Source organism: Pimephales promelas, chromosome 1, assembly GCF_988280905.1.
Source record: "Pimephales promelas chromosome 1, fPimPro1.hap1.1, whole genome shotgun sequence".
NCBI lineage: Eukaryota > Metazoa > Chordata > Actinopteri > Cypriniformes > Leuciscidae > Pimephales > Pimephales promelas.
Window position 1 is genome coordinate 9875555 of NC_142769.1, and position 20960 is coordinate 9896514.

Below are 20960 nucleotides of genomic sequence, written 5' to 3' on the forward strand. Positions count from 1 at the left end.
TTTCAGTGCAACTGAGAGAGAAGTATTGTGAGTATTTCATTTGTTTACTGCTAGGGGGAGCTCTAGACTTTTCATTGGAGTCTATCCACCTTGCTTTTGGACACAGGGTTGCCAGATCGTCACAGTGAAAGTAATCGGCATTTGTGAGAGAAACTGCTATTCGTACAAGTGCGAGTGTTGAAAAGAAATGGACATAGGCTAATGATGGTTATATTTTAAATTTGAACATAACATTCGTTACATTTTACAAATCAAGGGTTTTATGATAAATTTGCATTTAGCTAAAAAAAAGTATTTTCTTGAGTAGGCTAGGTACCTATTCAAGTCTACCATTATCATATTTCCAATTAAAGTCTAAAATCAGAAATCATGTGTGAAACACATTAATTGCTCATTTTAGTTAAGATAAGACAAGAAGATTCTTGTTTGAGCCCACAAGGAAGGACTGATTCCAAAATCAGAATTCAGACACATTATTGAACCGCTAGACACTAAACTAAATTTTACTTCGTTTCATACCTAATATCTCTGGTTATTTCGCACTTTGAATTAACTATTGAAGAGAGATTAAGTTTGTCCGCTATAATCAGAGATTGACTTTGTCCGCTGAATGTATAATTTGGTGGAAATATCTGGCAACCCTCTTTCAACTCGCATTTCTCTTGGTGTGTGCGCTTGAGATCGGACTGTCACCGCGCTCAGATCCGCGCATTATACCGGAGCTGCACCTGGACTTCACCAGCACACTGCTTTAACATACAGCTGGAGAACTTTGGATGTACATACTTATTTACCTCTCACCGACATTTGATTTCTTTTGGAGAAGGGCGATATGGGGACACGGTGTGCCGAGGTGGCACTCAGACTGATGATGGGGATCCAAACAAGGAGCCTTTTTATTCCTTTTCAGAAGCTCCTGTAAAACATTTGGATATCAGGACATTGATGACCCTGAGAGTGTCAGTTTGGAGTTAACCTTACAGGATAGAAAGGAATCAAAGGTCTCTGCATTGGAGAAACAGAGTATCACCATTTATTTCTGCGCGCAAGGAAGATTTTCATCGCATAAAAGAGACTGATTGTGTCCGGAGACGCGTGTGCGGACTGTGCGCCCGGTGCGCAAAAAGACCCTCCATCACCAAGGAGCTTCGCGGAGACGCGGGTAAGTTCAGCCTGATTTCAGTGTGCCCTGGAAATCTATCCTTTATCACCTATTGAATTTCACGAAAATACTGCTATCCAGTTGTTTTACACAAAAGTGTGTTGTTTGGATGGTCGTTATCGGGTGAATGTTTGCAGGCGTACCGTGCGCCCGCTGGTTATTAAGATGATTCACCTCTATGTGTGTTTCCAAGTCCCTGTCCTTTCCCAATTCCTATCATCATTCTTATAATAAAAAATAGTCTACTCATAGGCGAGTACTCCATAATAGCCTACTATCTTTGAGTAGCTCATGGTTTGTAGGCAACTCAAAATGTTCTTTACCCAACAAGTTTGTGTTTTTAATTCCCTATTATACATCATGTCAGATTAAGGAGACCTTTGGAGTATTTTAAGTACTTTTTACCGCAATGCTTCATTATATGTGCATGTGGCCCCGTTGCTCTCACCTTTTATACCTCCATGCGCTTACGCTGCATCGGTGATGAATTACTATGTTTATAAATTCAGGACGTAATAAAGATTTAAACTAACTTCTTTTATAACTTATTGGATTAAGATAATTGTAATGCAGACGCTTTCTCCGAAGCGCTCAGCTGCGCAAAGGCGAACCATGCAAATTGACGCAGTCTCCAGAAATGTCTTTTAAAACTGATTATGTTCCTCCCGGGTTCATTGCACTGTATTAGTTTCAGTAGATTTCTGTTGTTGCAAGGAAACTGCACAAATGTCCATACTTCAGGTATAATGGAGCTGGCCTTTTCCAGGAGCCTCTGAAGGGACATTAGGAGCTCTCTCTGTTAGTCTCACCTGAATGCTTGCTTTCCTTGGAGAGCTACTGCTTGACATTCTACTGGAAGACGAGGGAGATTGAATGGGCGAATGTGTTCTGCATTGATGCCTGAAGCATTCATGTAGTAACTTTGCTCTCAGCGGACGTTCTTGCTCTTCAGAGAACCAGAGTGAATAATCCTTCAAACTGTGTCCGATTTGGAAACCGGACCTCAGATGGTTAAAAAAGCAGTATGGGTTAATCAGATACTGTCTCGTTTTGCCACACAGAGTTGCCAGGCAGGGTAGATGACATGCTCTCGCTAAAGTAATAAAAAAGTAATTTAATTTTTAATTTTTGTATTAAGGCACGTTCACATAAAGGACGATAGGCTATGGAATAACTACAATGAGAAATATAACGTTTTAATTTCGTTTTAATATATAAATATAACGTTTTAATTAACGTTATATTTCTACGAGAATAGCATAGAGAATAGAAGTCCACACGATAACGTTAACGACAAATATCGTTGAAATCACTTTCAGAACGATTTTTCCAGCTGATGAAGGAATTTTTTACAGCCAATCAGAATCCACCCTACAAGGGCTCGAGCATTTAAAGTGGCAGACAATAAAAAATGCGTTATCGTGTTGGTGTGGACGCACATATCATAGCAAAAAAAAAAAAAAAGGCAAACATAACTATTATCTTTCTAATTGCACGAGAATGGGGAAGGCTACACTGCAACTTTAATGATAACAGCACAAAGTTAGGCCCTTTCACACCAAGAACAATAACTATAACGATAGCAATAAAGATATAGTCCTAAAATCATTGTCGATAAAGAATATCGGAGTTCACACCCCAGTGCTAATGATAACGCCACAGAGAAACGATATAGAAACAATATGTTGTAATCACTTTCAGAACCATTTTATCCCGATGATGAACGATAAAAAACATTGACAGCCAATCAGAATCAGCCCATTCTCACCCCCAAGGCGTCACCTAACTGACGCCTTGGGAAGCATTTGACCATGCTTCAATATCTGACGTTCTAGGCGCCCTTTAGCGTCAGTTAGATGACGCCCTAGGATCGCGTGTACCCTACCCCTACCCCACTCCTAAACCTAACCGCGTCCTCTAACTGACGCTTTCCTTTAGCGTCAGTTAGATGACGCCGTAGGATCATGTAAGTGACGCTAAAGGGCTCCTAAAACGTCAAATATTGAAGCATGGTCAAAGGTGACGCCTTGGGGTGAGAATGCGTTGTCAGAATCCATCCTGCTGTAACGAGCTTAAGCACTTAAAGCAGCAGACAAAAACGAGCTTAGTTATCTTTTTAGTTCTCATGTAGAAGTAAACATGCTTGTGTGCACTAACAGAGCTATCTCTCTGTCTGGCATCCTGAATGTTGATGTCATCTCTGAAGAGCAGAGACATGTCATGGGTCTCACTGCTTGTCAACCTGAGCTTTGCTTACAGCGTAACCTGTCCTCATGGATGTGCTGCATGCATGTGTGAGGGTACGGTGAATAGATGTCTGCTCTATTATCTGCTGTTTACGGCCTTCACACTGACCACATTAGTCATTTTAATACAAGCCAGCAGTACTTCACTAAACTGAAAACACATTTTCTCATTAAGTCAGAGAATTGGGGCGCAGGCGGTCAACATACTGACTGGATTCACTTGATACGGGCCGAGGGCTTTTGAAACGCACTCCTGAGTGGCGTCCTGTGTGCATGCTCTTCGCTTGGTCTAAATAAGATTAGTTCAGCCACCCCGCTCATGTCTCCCTCACCTCGCTGATGAACCCCCGCACGAAACCTTCCACTTCATTTTTCTTGCATTCCTGGCAGCTCCTCAGAGGGTTGATTGATTACAGAGGATCCTTTGACCCCAACTGGTCTCAAATTAAATCAACGAAACACATTAATCAATAACTATTGGGTCACAGGGTTGAATTGCAATGTGTGATCTGCCATTAGCGTGACCTATGACTGAGCAATATATCAAATATTCATGATGCATTCACGATGATGATTTGGCTGACGATATAGAATTAAATGACATTATGAATAGAACAATTCATGCATCACATTTGATGGGGTTTATAAAAAGGATAAACATTAGTAGCAAAATTGCATTAGATTTGCTATGGTATCAATGAAATGAATTAAATTACATTTTATTGCAGTTAATATTGCAAATGCACTAAAATACTTAAATACTATAAAAAAAAGAGTATTAGGCTTTTTAAAATTTTTAAATAAAGATTTAAAGGTAACACTTTACAATAAGGTCCCACTAGTTAACACTAGTTAATGCATTAACTAACTTTAATTGTGAGCGATACATTTGTTACAGTATTTGTTCATCTTTGTTAATATTATGAAAATACAGCAGCTAATTGTTAGTTCATGTTAGCTCAGGAATTTATACGAGTGAGGTTTTGCAAATTCGTACGAATTAGCCACCTTTTAATCACCCATACGAATTGGTTGTGAGATAGCGTTGGTTCAGCAGAAGGAAGAAATTCATACAGGTTTGATGCAACTTATGGGTGAGTAAATGATGACTGATTTTTTGAATGAACCATCCCTTTTAACTAATGTTAAAGGAGTAGTTCACTTAAAAAAAAAAACTTTTGCTGATAATTTACTCATCCGAGATATCCATGTCTTTTGGATTTGGTCCAAGGTTTTAAATTGAAAATTAATTTTTAATATGTTTTAGCTTTAGGGCATCCAAGATGTAGGTGTCTTTGTTTCCACAGTATTTTCAATTTTGACATTTTTGGGTCAAACCGTTGTTGTCTGTCAGTTATATAGAATGCATGTCTATGGAGCCCACCACAAAGAGCATGCACAGAAAAGTCCAAATTAAACATGATTTAATGACTCGTGAATGTAAGTACACACTGATGGCCTAAGACACGAAACGAGCGGTTTGTGTGAGAAAACGAACAGTATTTATATAGTTTTTACTAGGGGTGGGAATTTTTGGTCACCTCACGGTTCGATCCGATTCCGAGTCACGATCCGATTCCAGAATGATTCTTTATATACCCCCCCCCCCCCACACACACACACACAAACTTAATTAGTTTATATAATTAAGTAGGCGTACTTTTTAAAATAATTACAAATTTTCTACAAAATAATTAAAACAGTTGTATGTTAAGATTTTTAAACTATAACTTCAAAACATACAAGCAAGTAGCAAATAATAAAGAGGAGCATAGAAACATAACAAACAAAATGTGCTTTCAGTAGCCAATAGATTATCTGAACGTTTTCCATTCAAGAACTGTGAGTGATTTTCTTCATCTCTTTACTCTATGACATAGACTGCGGGAGATCTATTAAGCTGCATTCACGCACGCATCTCTTTTGAAATATAAGAAGTAATGTGGTTTGTCCTGTTCGTTTAATCCCTAAAGACATAACTGGCTGTGTTTACGTTAATTTTGCACAAGTATTAGACCACGGAGTCGCACAGCCGCATGCGCGATCAGTCTACACAAACAAAGCGCGCGTGAGGATTTGAAATTGAAAGCAGTCTTCCGTTAGTGAGGTTCATATTTTAAATATATAAGGCCACTGCATTCCAAACCACATAAATGATGACTTTGAAGAGCATTCGTAAGGAAAATACCGACGGGCGAGTCAGCACACCTCAAGTGTAACATCAAACAAAGTGCGCGTCTCTCACAGCGCGTGCAATGAAGCCCTTGAATGTCAATCATAATTCGCTCGATCGTAATCTTTCCGGACTTTATGAAAGATTATTTTACGGAAGGTTCGAGTGGTGTTTGTAGGCCTATGTGAGGAATTGGAAGCAAGCAGAATACAGGTGTTTCTAAAGTAAACTCAGCGTTATTGCACATCTGGTTAAAAACTATTTAACTCAGAATAGATTCTGAAATTCTCAGAATCGATCCAGAATCGTTGGAAAGAGAATCGCGATGGATCGATTTTTTTTCACCCACCCCTAGTTTTTACTTGTTAACAGCCGTCGTACTGATCTGAATGAGATGTCCAACTGAACCGAACTGAACCGTCGGCGTCTCCAGCGTGACGCCGGAAGTGATCGCGTGCGTTTGTAAGTCACGTATTGTTTACACGGAGATTTCGGAAGTTTTACCTTTCACTAAACATATTTAGATATACGGGGAAATCGATAAATCTAAATATGTTTAGTGAAAGCAAAGGTAAAACTTCCGAAATCTCCGTGTAAACAATGCGTGACATACGCACGCGATCACTTCCGGCGTCACGTTGGAGAAGGTTCGGTTCAGTTGGATATCTGATTCAGATCAGTTCGACGGCTGTTAACAAGAGGTAAAAATACTGTTTGTTTTCTCACACAAACCGCTCGTTTCATGTCTTAGGCCAGTGTGTACTTCCATTTACGAGTCCTTAAATCATGTTTAATTTTGACTTCTCTGTGCTCTTTGAGGTGGGCTCGATAGACCTACATTATATGACAGACAACAACGGTTTGACCAAAACATGTCAAAATTGAAAATGCTGTGGAAACAAAGACACCTACATCTCGGATGCCCTTGAGGTGAGCTAAAACTGATCAAAAAATAATTTCAAATTGAACTATCCCTTTAACTAATGAAATTTTATTGTAAAGTCTTACCAAACACATGAAAATGATTGCAACAGAGTGCATCCAAATGAGCCTGGCATTCACCACAAGTGTGAGATGGATTGCATACTGTGTTTGCCAGAGTTTGCACTTACTGTAAGATATGAATGAATATGTGATATTGTAAGTATTAATTCTATAAGGGTTAAACTTTAAAGAGGCCTGTTCAGATTAACAATTTTGTCTTTCTTAATTTTACGGAAATTTTGCTAAATACGCTGGGTTTGGTTACAATAGTGATACAAAGCGTAAAAAAGTGGTATTGTAAATACATCTTGAGAGTCTGCTCTGAATTGTGAATGTTTATAACTAAACGTTTTGATTCTGGCCATTGTAATGTGATTGTAACCAAAGAATTTAAAGTACCATAGTGATTGTGATGAAGAAACATTATGTATAACTGTTCACATCCTCAATGTTATCAGCTGTAATCACTTTCAAATGAGAATTTTCTCTTTTCAGTTGACGGTGAGAAGCGTTTGACCTGATTCTGATTCACAGTCTCCAGTTTTTAATCGCAATGCTGCTTAATTTAACAAATTAATGAGAGGAAACCGGAAGATAAAAATGCTTTGCAATGTCACACTTCATTTCAGCCCATGTAAGAATAATCAATCAATTTTTACCACTTCATGAGCACATTTTACTAAAACTCACAGAACTTCTAACTAGTTCTACTCGTGTAAGATCCAGAATGTGTTTGCAACTGGACTTAAAAATTAAAAACCTGGAATATTCTTTTCAAAAATGGTCAGCATGGTAGTTCTAAAAAAATCAATCTATATTGAATATTATCAAAAGGCAATGTCACCCAGCTCTAGTTTGGATGTGTCATCCTTTAACAAAAAACAAAACAAAAACAGCCAGATTGAGAGATCCCAGACATGACGCAGTCTTCATTTTTGTGTCATTGTGGTTATGTGTACATTTTTGCTAGTGCAGGTGCGGGTTGAAATGTTGAAAGCGGTTTATTATAGTGATCCAATAGCTCTGTTAGATTGTCACCTCAGATGCAATGGGAGTTGAGGGTTTCCTTTGTAAGAGCTATCTGCTATTTACTCCTCTGAAGAGCAGGTGAGATATTGCTTTTCTCGTTTTGTCTTCCTGTCAGCTGAACTGGTGCCCTGAAAATGCTTGCTGCATCTCGCTTTTTCTCTCTCTATGTGTTGTGATTTTCTGCCAGATTTCTCTGAGCATCTGAAATGAATTTGGGCATCTCCATCAAGCCCCTCAGGGGCTTCATCTTTCCATTGGCCACCGTGTGCTTTGTGCCCTAATGAAGGACATTTATAACTCGGTGGTTAATTCACAGCCTGGCTGACACGGAGGCCTGCTATTCGTTAAAGTAATGCTGACTGGTTCCATTTGAAGCTATTTTATTGGCCGCTAATTTGCCACTGCTTCTATTTCAGGATGCCCTTTTTTTCACTCATTTTGTTGTTGTTGTTAGATTTTTGCAAAACTCTAAATGTTGCTTGAGTGAAACATATTTGGAGAGTTTTTAATAGACCAAAACACGTAACCTGTTTAAGTTACAGTGAAGTGATCGAATTGAGTTGGTTGGACAGACATAACTATTTTACATAGATTCTTCCTATGTAGTGTCACTTGTGTTGTCACAACACAAGAATTAAAAACAAACCTTTAATGTTAATAAAAACTAAGTTGGTTGTTTGGATCCACTGTCCATAATTGAATTGAGTTAGTTTAAAGTTGCATTTTTTTAAAGTCAATGCATGCAATTCACTGCATTTTTGCAACTGAAATGAACACAAGTGGCGGTAAGACTATTATTCCTTTTCATACAATTTATGATTATATGTGCAGATTATTGTTGTAAACTTGAAGAGTTTGAGTATGAGTGAAACGGCTCAAAAATCTTGATTGAAGGCTAAAATGCACAGGCACGTTTTTCACGTTTTTAAAAAATCTAAAAATTTGCAACGGATACAAAATTATATTGCAATTTCTTAAAAAAAAAAAAATATATATATATATAGGACCTTATGGACGAGAAATGTGTGGTGAAATGTGGTACCCAGAGCAACTTATTTCAGGATTTGCAAAAATCTAGCCAGAGTCACCTATTTCACCTATTTTCACCTAAATCAGTCTTGGTTGGATTGATTGCCTCTATTTCTGTCTTAAGTTTAACCAAAACTGGCTTGCATCAGCCCAAGATTTGCTAAATTTATTATATGGATTTGATTTTCACAACTATTGCAGAGTTTGACATTATCGACTATAAAAAATTCAGGCTAACTCTGCTCTACGTTGACCAGTTAAAGTGAAACTTAGGTGTCATTGTTCTCATTGTACTTTGTGCCTAATAGGGGCTCTTTATATAACCAGGCTTTTCATTTTCAACCCTGCGATTGATTTAAGCTGTGTCGACTTTCCATATGGGCTAATCTTATTGGCTTATTTGTCTGCAAACTTTGAGGCTTCACTCTTAGGCTGGAGTTGTTAGCTCATTTGCATCCAAGGTACTTGATTTGATTCTGCTTTATGGACGTTGTTGCACGATGGACTGAACAGGCCTCGCTGTTGCGTAATGGAAGGAGACGTGGGCTCATTTAACTTTTGACGACGGCCCCGACTTCATGGCTACGGTTATGCGAGTGAAGTGAACTGTTGCCTGCAGGAAGTACATTATTTTATTCTCCCTTCATGAAGACTTGTTCTTGATATACCAAACCAACAGGCTGAAGGGTGGGAATCCCAATCATTATTCCTCAAGAGAGATACAGTTAAATGAGAAAGTCTTTTAAATAATGGATCTGCATAGCGGTGATGTGAAATACAGAGTGATTCAATTCACAGGGCCGTTTTTTTTGTTTTGTTTCTTGCGGCCTGGAATTATTCGTGAGGGTGTTTGGGCAGGTTTAGGAGTGATAAGACGTAGTTTGCATTCAGATCAAGGTCACTACGCTAGCTGAGACTCCCTTTTCCACTGAATGATAACGCAACTTATCTCTGAGATTTTTAAACATTGATGGCCTGTGTTTCTCTAGGCTATGGATCTCTTAGAGTTCTTGGTGTGAAGTTTTGGCTATCTTATACTGTTTCCTTCATTTTGGCCAAGACTAACTTGAAGAGTTGAGAATGTCAAGCAATTGCCTATATAAGAGAATATTATTGTTAAACAAATGTAGCCATGCAATTTTTAAATGACTAAAGTCCAGATTTCTTATACAAGCATTTCGGTATGACAGCCGATAGGAAGCAAATGCTGAAATGCTGACACAAGATAATGGATGGTTAATGAAATTATTTTGTCCAGATCGATAATTAAAAAAACAAAACAAATACATTGTGCAACTCATACACTGACAAGATGTTATCTCTCTCTATTCTATTTTAATTAAAAATTTCCTAAGGATAAAAACAATTTAACCTTTTAATTTTTTTAATTCAAGATCTGGTGTGCATTTGCCCTAATTTTATACTCTATGGTTACACCTCATGACATTTATCCTGAAAATTGTATAAAAGTTTTGCTAAAACCTTTTTCTTTATCTTAAAAATTCTTATTTGATGCTCTGTATTTGGTTTGTGATTAAGGTATTAGCTATTCCATCTCATTGTTTCACTTCATACCGTTGGAACCACAATTTGTTGGATTTACAAAAGACAAGTGTGAAATTTTGCTTAACCCAGGGTTAAAAAAGCTTGAATTTACAGGAATTATGTAGTGTGGCAAAGACTGTAGTTAGGTGTATGTGCTTGGTTGACTTTGTGTATTACCCCACACTGGACACATGAAAATTTCATGTGTCCAGTGTGGGGTATTTGGGCATTGTCAGTTGCTCGGTGTTTAGCATAGCCATTTGTTAGCAGGGACAGCAGCTAAATGTCTCCATTTACATTATGTTTAATTAACTAAATCAATCACTTGCCTAAGCCAGAAATACAATTACTTCACTGGGCGTTGCCAAAACACCTGCTGCCTGTGTGTGTGTGTCATTATCCCTTCCAAGTCTCTATTTGTCTATTAAAATTGCACTTGTTCTGAAAATTGTGTGTTTATCTTGGTTTTGGTGGTGTGAACATTGAACTCCTGCGTCCCTGAGTGTAACGTCAGCCAGAATATCGTTATTGTCAGAAACCTTGTATCTCCAAGAACGTTACATTTCAGGGAAGACTTTTCATTCAAGTTGAAATTGAGACTTTATATATGGTTATACATGTATATTTAATCATGTAGCTTAGCAGACTCTTTTATCAAAAGTGACTTACAAATGAAGTGCTGTGACTAGTCCCAGTTAGTGCACAGTGCACGTAGCAAGGTTTTTTTTTTTTTGTATAGATATATAAAATAAGTGATAGTATTAATGGGTAAACTGTTGGCAAAAAAGATGCGTCTTCAGCCATTTGGCTAAAGACTCAGCAGCTCAGGTTGAGTTAGGAAGGTCATTCCACCGGCTTGGAACAGACTCAGGGTAAAGGTCTGTAAAAAGGGATTTTGTGCCTCTTTGGGTTGGCACCACAAGGCCCCATTAACTTGCAGAACACAAGCTTCTGGAGGGCACATAGGTCTGAAGTAGTGAGTTTAGGTATGGTGGTGCATAGCCAGTGGTTGTTCTGTGGGCAAACATCTGTGCCTTGAATTTGATGCGAGCAGCAATTGACAACCAGAGCAATCATACACTTGCACTTGAGCATTTAACCAAATGGAGGCCCAAGATTTTTGTATGAGTCACTCCTTTTTTTGTCATTTGGTCAAATTATCATGTTATTGAGGAAAAAGTGATACGCACAGGCTATTTTATTGCCTATGACTTGACGACAAATTCTAGACTAAGACATTCTTCTCTTTCCTTATATATATATATATATATATATATATATATATATATATATATATATGAAGAGTTCAGATGCAAAAGCCTCTAAGTGGCATTTGAAATTTTCTTCTAGATTGATAATTTTTATCAAGCTTGTATATTTAAGTTCAGTGATTTCACTTAAATGGCAATGATAATTACCTATTAATTGTTGTTATTTAAGTAAAAGTAAAAGTAAAAGTTTGGAATAACTACAATTTTTTTAAAACGTTTTAAATGTCTCTGATGCTCATCAAGGCTGTCTTCAGTGATCCTTTAGAAGTCATTCTAATATGTTGATCTGATGCTCAAGAAACATTTCTTACTATTATTAATATTGTAAACAGTTTTTTTTCTCTGTTGTTTCTACAGTAATTATCAAATAATGCAGCCTTGGTGAGCATGAGAGTACTGTGGTACTTTAACTGGTACTGTGTGTCCTTACTGAAAGGGATAATTCACCTCTGGAAAGATGAATGTGTTCTTAAAATGGGTCATTTATGTAGAAGAAATGTGAAATTATTTTTGAATTTGGAGCTTTCTAGACTGAGAAAAGCCAGAAATGTATTTTTGGCTTATGTGGATGAAAGACAACAACTCCCAGAATGCACTTGCTTCACTGCCCTAGGGGGCCATGCCTACCGGTAACGGTGCGCAGTAGTTAAACAACAAGTCTATAGGCTACTAGTGAGTCTCCATGATGAGTCTCCCCGAAAATGTGTTTCGAGATCACCCAAAATGTCCAGGATTCGTCTTTTGCATTCTACAGTCGCCATTCATTATGTTTATTGTGGCGAGCAGAACGAGTGAGGGCCGCGGGAGAATGGCGCGAGGCCGGTGGTGTGATTACAGATGAGTGACACCTGTGAGACTCACCGGTCTCGTATCTCTCACTGAGGAGCGGGAATTTTCTTAGCAATGTTAAAATGCACATCAACGGATCACTTGTTTAGCATAAACACCGCATTCAGATTCACCAATGGAATGAATTCAGTTAGATTGAAACAAAAGGTGTGCATGTAAACAATGAATGGCAACAGCAGAAAGCAAAAGCTGAATCTCAGACATCGATGGCCGGATATGTCCGGGAAAAAGAGGATGTTAACCCCTACTAAGCTTTCTCCACAAAAACAGATCCTGCTAGCTTAGCTTCCAAAAAAAGATGGCTGACACTATGTGTACATTCTCTAAGTGAGATCCCACCCTCTATGGACGGGTTGAAAAGAAGCGGTCTTAAGGGAAGTCTTTAGCCTCTGGTCAAAAAATCCTCCGATGACTCAAAATGACGGTTTTTGTGTCATCGGAGGATTTTTTTCAGACAAAAACATACATAAATCTCTCGTCTCAGGAGGATATGAAAAAAAAAAAGAAAATACTACAGGTGTTCTACTGATACAAAGCTTGATGCTAAATCCTGAAGTATCCCTTTAGTAATTATGCGTGTTTGGTACAGCTTGTTCTAGCTCTTCACTTTGTGTCTTTATGTCCATTCACGCTTAAACTATTGCTGACAGAAACCACCTGGCTGTTCCAGGAACACAATTCATCTCCGTCTCTCTCTCTCTCTCTCTCTCTCTCTCTCTCTCTCTCCTTGTTTCTCTATCCGCAGTGTCATATTTGAGCCCTATGGGGTTTGTGCGTCGGAATTGTCTGTTAGGTGACATTGGTAAGTCCGTAGGGGCCAGTGTATGTGTGAGAGGGTAAAGCCACTGCAGTGCTGCTCCATTAGATCCGTGTCCTACTTCATTCACAGCAAGAGAAGAAAGAAACTCCGATGTTGGGAAACAGAGATGTAGCAGAAGAATATGTATCTTTTCTGACGTGTCTTATTGGCTAGATTGAGATGCTGATGTCTTTAAGTGTCTTTAAAGACAGATTTGTAGAAAATAAGGAAATAACAAGGACTTAATTTTATGAAAATTGTATGTGTGTTATTGGCTGACCAATGTTCTAAAGTGTGCAATTATTTTCCCATTAACTCTGGGTGCGTCTCAATCAAAAAGAAATTATCATTTATTTACGGCTGAAATGTTGCATGTATATGTAACAATCAAAGTATTTATCATAATGTACATTTAAATAACATTTAAAAAATAATGGCAGAAAGATATCAATTCAGGTTTGGTTTAGAAATACCAGAAGTGATGTTGTATAATGACGACTGTTGCCGAAAATAGTGTCATCAGTGTGTGGTGAGCCAGGTTCCTCACTAGTTTCCGAATTTGTGTACACTATATAGTGATTCACGACCTAGGGAGCAAGGGAGTGGATTGAATGCACCATCTGCTTTGTGTCATAGCTGCATTACCACCTCGGGGGGCATTATTTTTCTAAAAATTCAACGCCCCGTCATAAATTATTCCTAACCATTTTAGCCCAGTTGTATTCCAAGCATAGCCTCTTTAATTGTTTTCGTTCGGCCCATTTGTCCCTACAATGAAACTAATGTAAGTGGGTAAAGTTTATGCATTAAAATGATGCATTTGAGCACAATGAATTCAGTCAATGCCTTTTTTTTTATGGGGTTCATTGGAAAGATGAGCTTATTAGAAACAATGGGGGTCAATAGAGTAGTTCCCTGAAAGCCCACTTGAATAAATATCGACTATAATTATAAACAGAGCATGTTTTTGTGCAAGAAGCTTCTCAATGCATTTTGTAATGTAACATGTAATGTAGTTATCAACAGAGTACTGAAAATAACTTAGTTTTGTTCTTATTGTTTAAAGGGTACATTTTTTTAGCCCTTAAATGCATTTTGTTCTATCTTTGGAGACGATGAACAGAGCATTTCGATAATAAAAATAAAGTAGTTTACTTTCTTAAGACAAATGGTTGGCATGGTTTAGCAGTACCTTTGTCTGTCTTTGTTTTTGTTTTGAAGTAACGTTACACATCTGCAGTATTATTGTTCTTGAGTTTCATCAATGGTCATTTAGCTGCTGTTTTTTTTAAAGAAATAATCGACTTTCATTTATAACACAATACAGTTACATACCACTGCATCCATATGAAGACGTTGTTCTGCAGGTTCGTCGTCGTCTTTTTCAAATTGCTCGCTCTGGCTCGAACATGATGGACAAGTTTTCCGTTGTTTAAATTTTGTTAACGTGTGAATAAAAATGTTCTTAGAAGCTTTAGTATATAATCGTATATCTCTAATCAAACTACAAAAATGGACAAACGGGGTAGAGTTGAACCGACCGTGAACTCAGCGACCCGGAAAGCGGGCGGAGTATGACACATCTCCTTTTTATTTAAACGGGACGCTTCAAAACGGGTTGCTCACAGGCGCACATCAGAAAAGGGGCCCATAATGTGGAGCTATAATAATGAGGAGTTCAGACCCAAGAATTGCAGTTATGCTTTATATAGGCCTCAAATGTATGATTTATATGTAAAAATGAATGATTTAAAAGCATGATATGTACCCTTTAAAATACAAATAAACACATTAATGTCACATCTCTGGAATATTTTGAAGAGGTGACATGGTGTGAAGCTTGTGCATTTATACATAACTTTAGACTAACTGGTAAATTATGGCACATATATAGCATAAATTATAGAAATCTGAAAACTTTTGTGTGCTCTCACTTTTAGGATGAAATGGAAAGCAATGTTTTACATAATGTGTATTAAAGGGGTCATATGACGGTTATTAATAATGACATTATTTTGTGTATTTGGTTTAATACAATGTTTTTACATGGTTTTAGGTTAAAAAAGTTTTAGCAATTTTAAGCATACTGTATTTTATTGTTGCTCCATGCCTTGCCTTTCTGAAATACGTAGATTTTTTTTACAAAGCTCATCGTTTTTACAAGCGTGGCTCTGATTGGCCAGCGATCCAGTGCGTGGTGATTAGCAGTAGCAAATTCTTAAAATATGAAAATGTACTTACAGATTGTGAAGCCCGTTCTCATCCTTTGGCGTCATATAGGTGATGCAATATGGCATTTCGTTGAAATACTACGCACATGGCACCCTTTAGCGTCAATAACACGCAGAACCCAAGGTGTCATACAGATGAGTGGCAACCTTTAGCGTCAATATGAGACGCAGACCAGACCTAAACCTACCCATAACAGTGTGTGTTATATTGACGCTAAAGGGTGCCATGTGCGTAGCATTTCGACGAAATGTCATATGGCGTCACCTATATGACGCCAGAGGATGAGAATGTGTTGGATTGTGTCTGTGAGTCAGAAGCGCAAGGCTGCACTTGCAAAAATGGAATTGCCCAACTTTTTAGAATCAGCCTTTGTGCATAGCCAGCCTTGTACTCTCCTAGGTTCTGGACACAGTCCTCCGAAAAATGCACAGCACACAGTCAAATATTTTGATTGTACTATTTTGGAAGAGTGTTGTAAATAAAGCTTAACCACTGTTTTCAAATTGTGTCCTTTTGGAAAGGCCAAACAAAGTAGTTTGGCTTTCGCAACGAAAAACACAGCGTTTCCACAACATAGCGGTGCCGGCGGCAACAATAATACAGCGATAATAAAAGTTACGCCTTCTTTCTTTGCGTATACATTTTGGGGGTGTTATGAAACTCTTCCCCTATAGACCCTTTTACAGTTGGTAAACATGGTGGACATTTTTTTGTGGGCGGAGCTTAGGTGGAGGCAGAAAGATCCCTCTGGCCGCTTCACTAACGCTAGTTAGCAAGGATTGTTAGCTTGTTTTTTTAACAACGACTGGAGAAAATCCGATATTATCTTAATGTGTAAGGTCACTCAGTGTCCAGGACTGCGATTGTTATTTCCAAAAGTTATTTTTAATGGACGGAACCAGATTGGCCGACCTGTAGCCGCCTACACGTTCACTCAATGCATGGATGATCTGACAGGATTAATGTACGTTACCTCGGTTGAGTGGCCTGACTTCTACACCTACCTTATAGAGAAACCGATTGTAAATAGAAACTGAGGGCATATAAATCTTTAGATGCCTATATGGTCCTGTACAAGACTTGTGTGTACGATCCGCAGTTCTGCCGAGCCAGCGCCGAGACCACGACAATGTAAAGAGTGACATTACTGTGCGATTTTAATGATGTGAATATTATCTAGAAATAAAAGTTCCAGATACAGCATATTCATTTTTCATCAATTCTTGCACCAAACAACACAACAAGATGACATTTAATAATAGTAACAATTATTTAAGCTCCTTATTATGTAGCCGAATCTGTGCTGATTTGTATTTGTATTGGCCGCCTCCAGTTTTCACTTTGTTTTGCCTCCAGCTAGCGGCGTGACGTAACTGTGACATCGGCGCAAAAGGGGTCTATCCTGAGGTAGATTTGTGGGGGTGTGTTTGAACAAAGCATTTTAGGAAGGTGTGGCTGAGCCTTAACTTTCACAAATAATATCTCTTTGCTTTTGAGACTTTGTTACTCTGCAGATCTTATACATGCACAAACAGTAACAACACACCAAAGAAAAAAGAAAACAAGAAATTGCATCATTTGACCCCTTTAAAAAAGCATATGGGGTCAGTTTTGATATAATATTGACACATATGCTTTTCAGAAAGGTTGGAGGAACATTAACATTTCCTTTCAATTAAAAATGGTGTTTTGTGATATGAATGGCTCCAGTCTGCTCTTAACTCTTGTGTAAATTAGGATCAAGTTAAAATATGTGGGTCATCATGGAGTCAACGGTGACTGTTTTCAGGGTTGCATTATTCTTAAGTCACACTGTCACATGAGATCAGGAAGAAGATTTCCGATTCCTTTTATTTAGGGTTTAAGTGAAGCGTTCGAGACATCAACTGTTTCTCTCAGCACGCTAGGTGAACTATGAATAAAACCCAGAGAATGAAAGAGTGACAGTTTGAGCCTTTAAGAGCTTCAGACAAAACGAAAGAACTTAAGGAAAATAGGAAAGCTGTAAAAACTTGTCTGAGTCACACCCTTGTCATTTGTTTCTTTGTGTTTTCATCAGAATGAAGGAATAAGGTATGTAATCAGGGGTGTGTCTTCTAGCCACACCCCTGATATGTGATTGGACACTTGAAGTGCAATCCCCAAAGTCTTCAAACTAAGTCAGAGGATGGAACTTCAATAAAACAAGATATAACGTCTATGCCCTGTTTCACAGACGAGGCTTAAGCATGTTGTTTCAACTGAAAGTAACTTGCACTGACATATCAGTATAACATGCCACTACCATTGTTTTGTCTCAAGGTGCACACCAGTAGTTTTTTTCTAAGGCAAATTTATAAAAGCTACTTAAATGTCCTTAGTACGTACACTGAATAAAATGTAAAAACGCAACACTTTTGTTTTTGCCCCCATTTTTTCATGAGCTGAGACTTTTTCTATGTACATAAAAGGCCTATTTCTCTCAAATATTGTTCACAAATCTGTCTAAATCTGTGTTAGTGAGCACTTCTCCTTTGCCGAGATAATCCATCCACCTCACAGGTGTGGCATATCAAGATGCGGATTAAACAGCATGGTTATTGCACAGGTGTGCCTTAGGCTGGCTATAATAAAAGGCCACTCTAAAATGTGCAGTTTTACTTGATTTTGAATCTGAAAACCAGTCAGTAATATCTGGTGTGACCAAAATGTCATCAATAAAAGGCACCTGTGTTCGTTCTCCATAACATACAGGTACAGGTATGCCTGCCCATACTATAAGCCCACTGCCACCATGGGCCAGTCGATGTCTGCCATCTGCCCTGTACAGTGAAAACCGGGATTCATCCGTGAAGAGAGCACCTCTCCAAAGTGCCAGACGCCATTGAATGTGAGCATTTGCCCACGTAAGTTGGTTGAACTGCAGTCAGATCGAGATCCCAATGAGGTCGACGAGCATGCAGTTGAGCTTCCCTGAGATGGTTTCTGACAGCTAATGCGGCAATTCTTTGGTTCATGGTCTGCGGTTGTGCGGCCATTGGATGTACTGTCAAATTCTCTAAAACACCTTTGTAGACGGCTTATGGTATAGAAATGAACATTCAATTCATGGGCAACAGCTCTGGTGGACATTCCTGCAGTCAGCATGCCAATTGCACACTTCCTCAAAACTTGCAACATTTGTGGCATTGTGCTGTGTGATAAAACTGCACATTTTAGAGTGGCCTTGCAGCCTAAAGCACACCTGAGCAATAATCATGCTGTCTAATCAGCATCTTGATATGCCACACCTGTGAGGTGGATGGATTATCTCGACAAAGGAGAAGTGCTCACTAACACAGATTTATGAACAATATTTGAGAGAAATAGGCCTTTTGTGTATAGAAAAAGTCTTAGATCTTTGAGTTCAACTCATGAAAAACAGGGGCAAAAACAAAAGTGTTGCGTTTATAATTTTGTTCAGTTTATTCATTTTAGCCTCACTGTTATCTATAAGCTTGTGTGCTCTAAAACAATGACAAAATCTGCATTTACAAGACTTCTGCCAATATGGATCAATGATTTTGATGACATCAGTCTGCACTTCAGCTTCTCATTAGATTTTTTTGTCCAATCAAATGCTCTCTAGAATCTGAAGTGTCCCACCCTCTACATTATAAATAGACGCTGAAGCAGCAGGTGAAAACGGACACTTGTTCACACATTTACTATATTCTACATGGTAAATGGCACCATGCAGTGGATAGGAAATGATTCAGACAGTGTAAATATGCTTTCCATTGGGGTGAATGAAGTCTGGTTTCAAGTCAGTGTCACGCGAACCACCGCAGCGCGCACGAAAAGTCTGCTCCGGTCTAGAGAGAAGATAACAGAGCTGTTTAGTACAGGACTTGCCTCTGCCAAAGCATACATGACACGCAGCTGTGAGCAAGTAATAAATGCTGCTGATGTACAATATAGTGTACATGAATTACCTACCCTATCTCACGACCAATTCGTACGAATTCGTACGAGTGATTAAAAAGTGGCTAATTCGTACAACCTCACTCGTACGAATTCATACGATTTGTCTAAACCCACGTGATGGTTAGGTTTAGGGGCGGGGTCAGGAGTAGGTTATTCGTACGAATTGGCCAATTCGTAAAATATGTACGATTTAGCAAAATCGTACTAATTTGTACGAGTGAGGTCGTATGAATTGTTACGAATTAGCCACCTCGTAAAATTCGTACGAATTCCCGTGAGATCGGGTTGGAATTACCCATATCAGATCTATACAGGTGGAGCTCGGGAAGGTGGAGGATTTCTGAAAGCGCGCTGCACTGCTAAAGTTAATGCTACCCATGTATTTGTAGGCTGAGCACGCAAGCTCATTGGCTACTGATACAGCAGGAACCAATGAGCTGTGGATAATGATGCGATTACGAGCAGGTTGAGATAAATGACCTAATAGCCTGAGCCATCAGTTTCATGACAGAACTTTGTATTTAAATTCTGCATAGAATATGCTATATTTTAAAGTGATATGGAGGAGATTAGGAGAAAACTGACGTTTTACCGAGCTCAATTCCCCTGGCCGAGCTGTGATATAAACAAATCGCTATTAGCTATTTCAAAAAAGGGGAGGAGCTGTTTAATATGTCCCGCCCTGTCTTCCTGTCTTCCTGTTTCAGTGGAAATTACGTCAATTCTTTTCAAGGCACTTCGATGGGCCTTTAATCTAAGCACTGTGTGTGAAACCAGGACCTAAGGTTTAATGGAATTTTTTTTTTTATATCAATAACATCAATAATAAAAATATTGGTATCGTTAACCCTTTTTATTTATTATATTTTAATAATAATAACAAGAAATGGTATAACATTTTTAGATTTTAGATGATAAAAATAATAGTTATTATCATTATAATGGATGCAGGGTTGTGCTTCCTGACACCCTTGAATTAATTCTCCTGTCTTTTGGCCTCTATAGCCCCTTCTTTGTTCCTGATGGTAAGACATCTTTCCTCTGTCTATAATGAAGAGGATTATCAAATCAAAAATCAAGCAGGGCCTCATGCCCGCTGGGATCCTTCAGCTGGGCCACCATATGGAGGATTTACTGATAATCCTTAGTTAAAGGACTTCAGAAAGAGATGCAGAAAAAGCTTCATGTCATGAAAGTATTTCTGCTTTTGTGTGCCATGACAAGACTAGCATGTCACTGCTGATTGATTCTAGTCTTTCTGGGGACCCTAACATAGGGTTATACCTGAATCAAACATGCACTTGCACATCCTTGTGTTATAAATTGTTTTGCAAGGTTTTTTACTTCATCATATCGTTATCGGCCTGATAAGAAAATTTGGCCGATATATTAAAGCTGATAAATAATAGATTATTTCCTTTAGCTGAGACACTTCAGAAGCGCACTGTTCCTCATGATGGTTTTGAATTGCTTGAGATATGATTAAAATCACTTAAAAAAAGAAAAACACGATCAAATCTGTCATATAGGCTATGTGCTTGGGGAAATTGCTTTTAGTGATGAGACTTTTGTTTTTGTAATCAGGCTCTCACAAATTATATAAAAGTTTGGATTTAGATTTATTCGCCAATAGATCGGTTATCGGCGTTCAAATATAAATAATGGTATTGGCCAAAATTTCCATATCGGTGCATCC

The 20960-nt window shown here is 38.4% G+C and overlaps 1 protein-coding gene across 24 annotated transcripts in view; it reads left to right on the forward strand.

Annotated features, from left to right (window-relative positions):
* Nucleotides 1-667: 667 nt before the first annotated feature.
* The window catches only part of LOC120477782 (adhesion G protein-coupled receptor L3), a 375074-nt gene continuing 354781 nt past the window's right edge, over nt 668-20960 (forward strand). For all 24 annotated transcript variants that reach the window (XM_039669601.2, XM_089125499.1, XM_089125755.1 and 21 more), the window contains exon 1: nt 668-1162. The gene's annotated coding sequence lies outside the window, so the exon portion shown is untranslated. The remainder of the gene's footprint in view (nt 1163-20960) is intronic.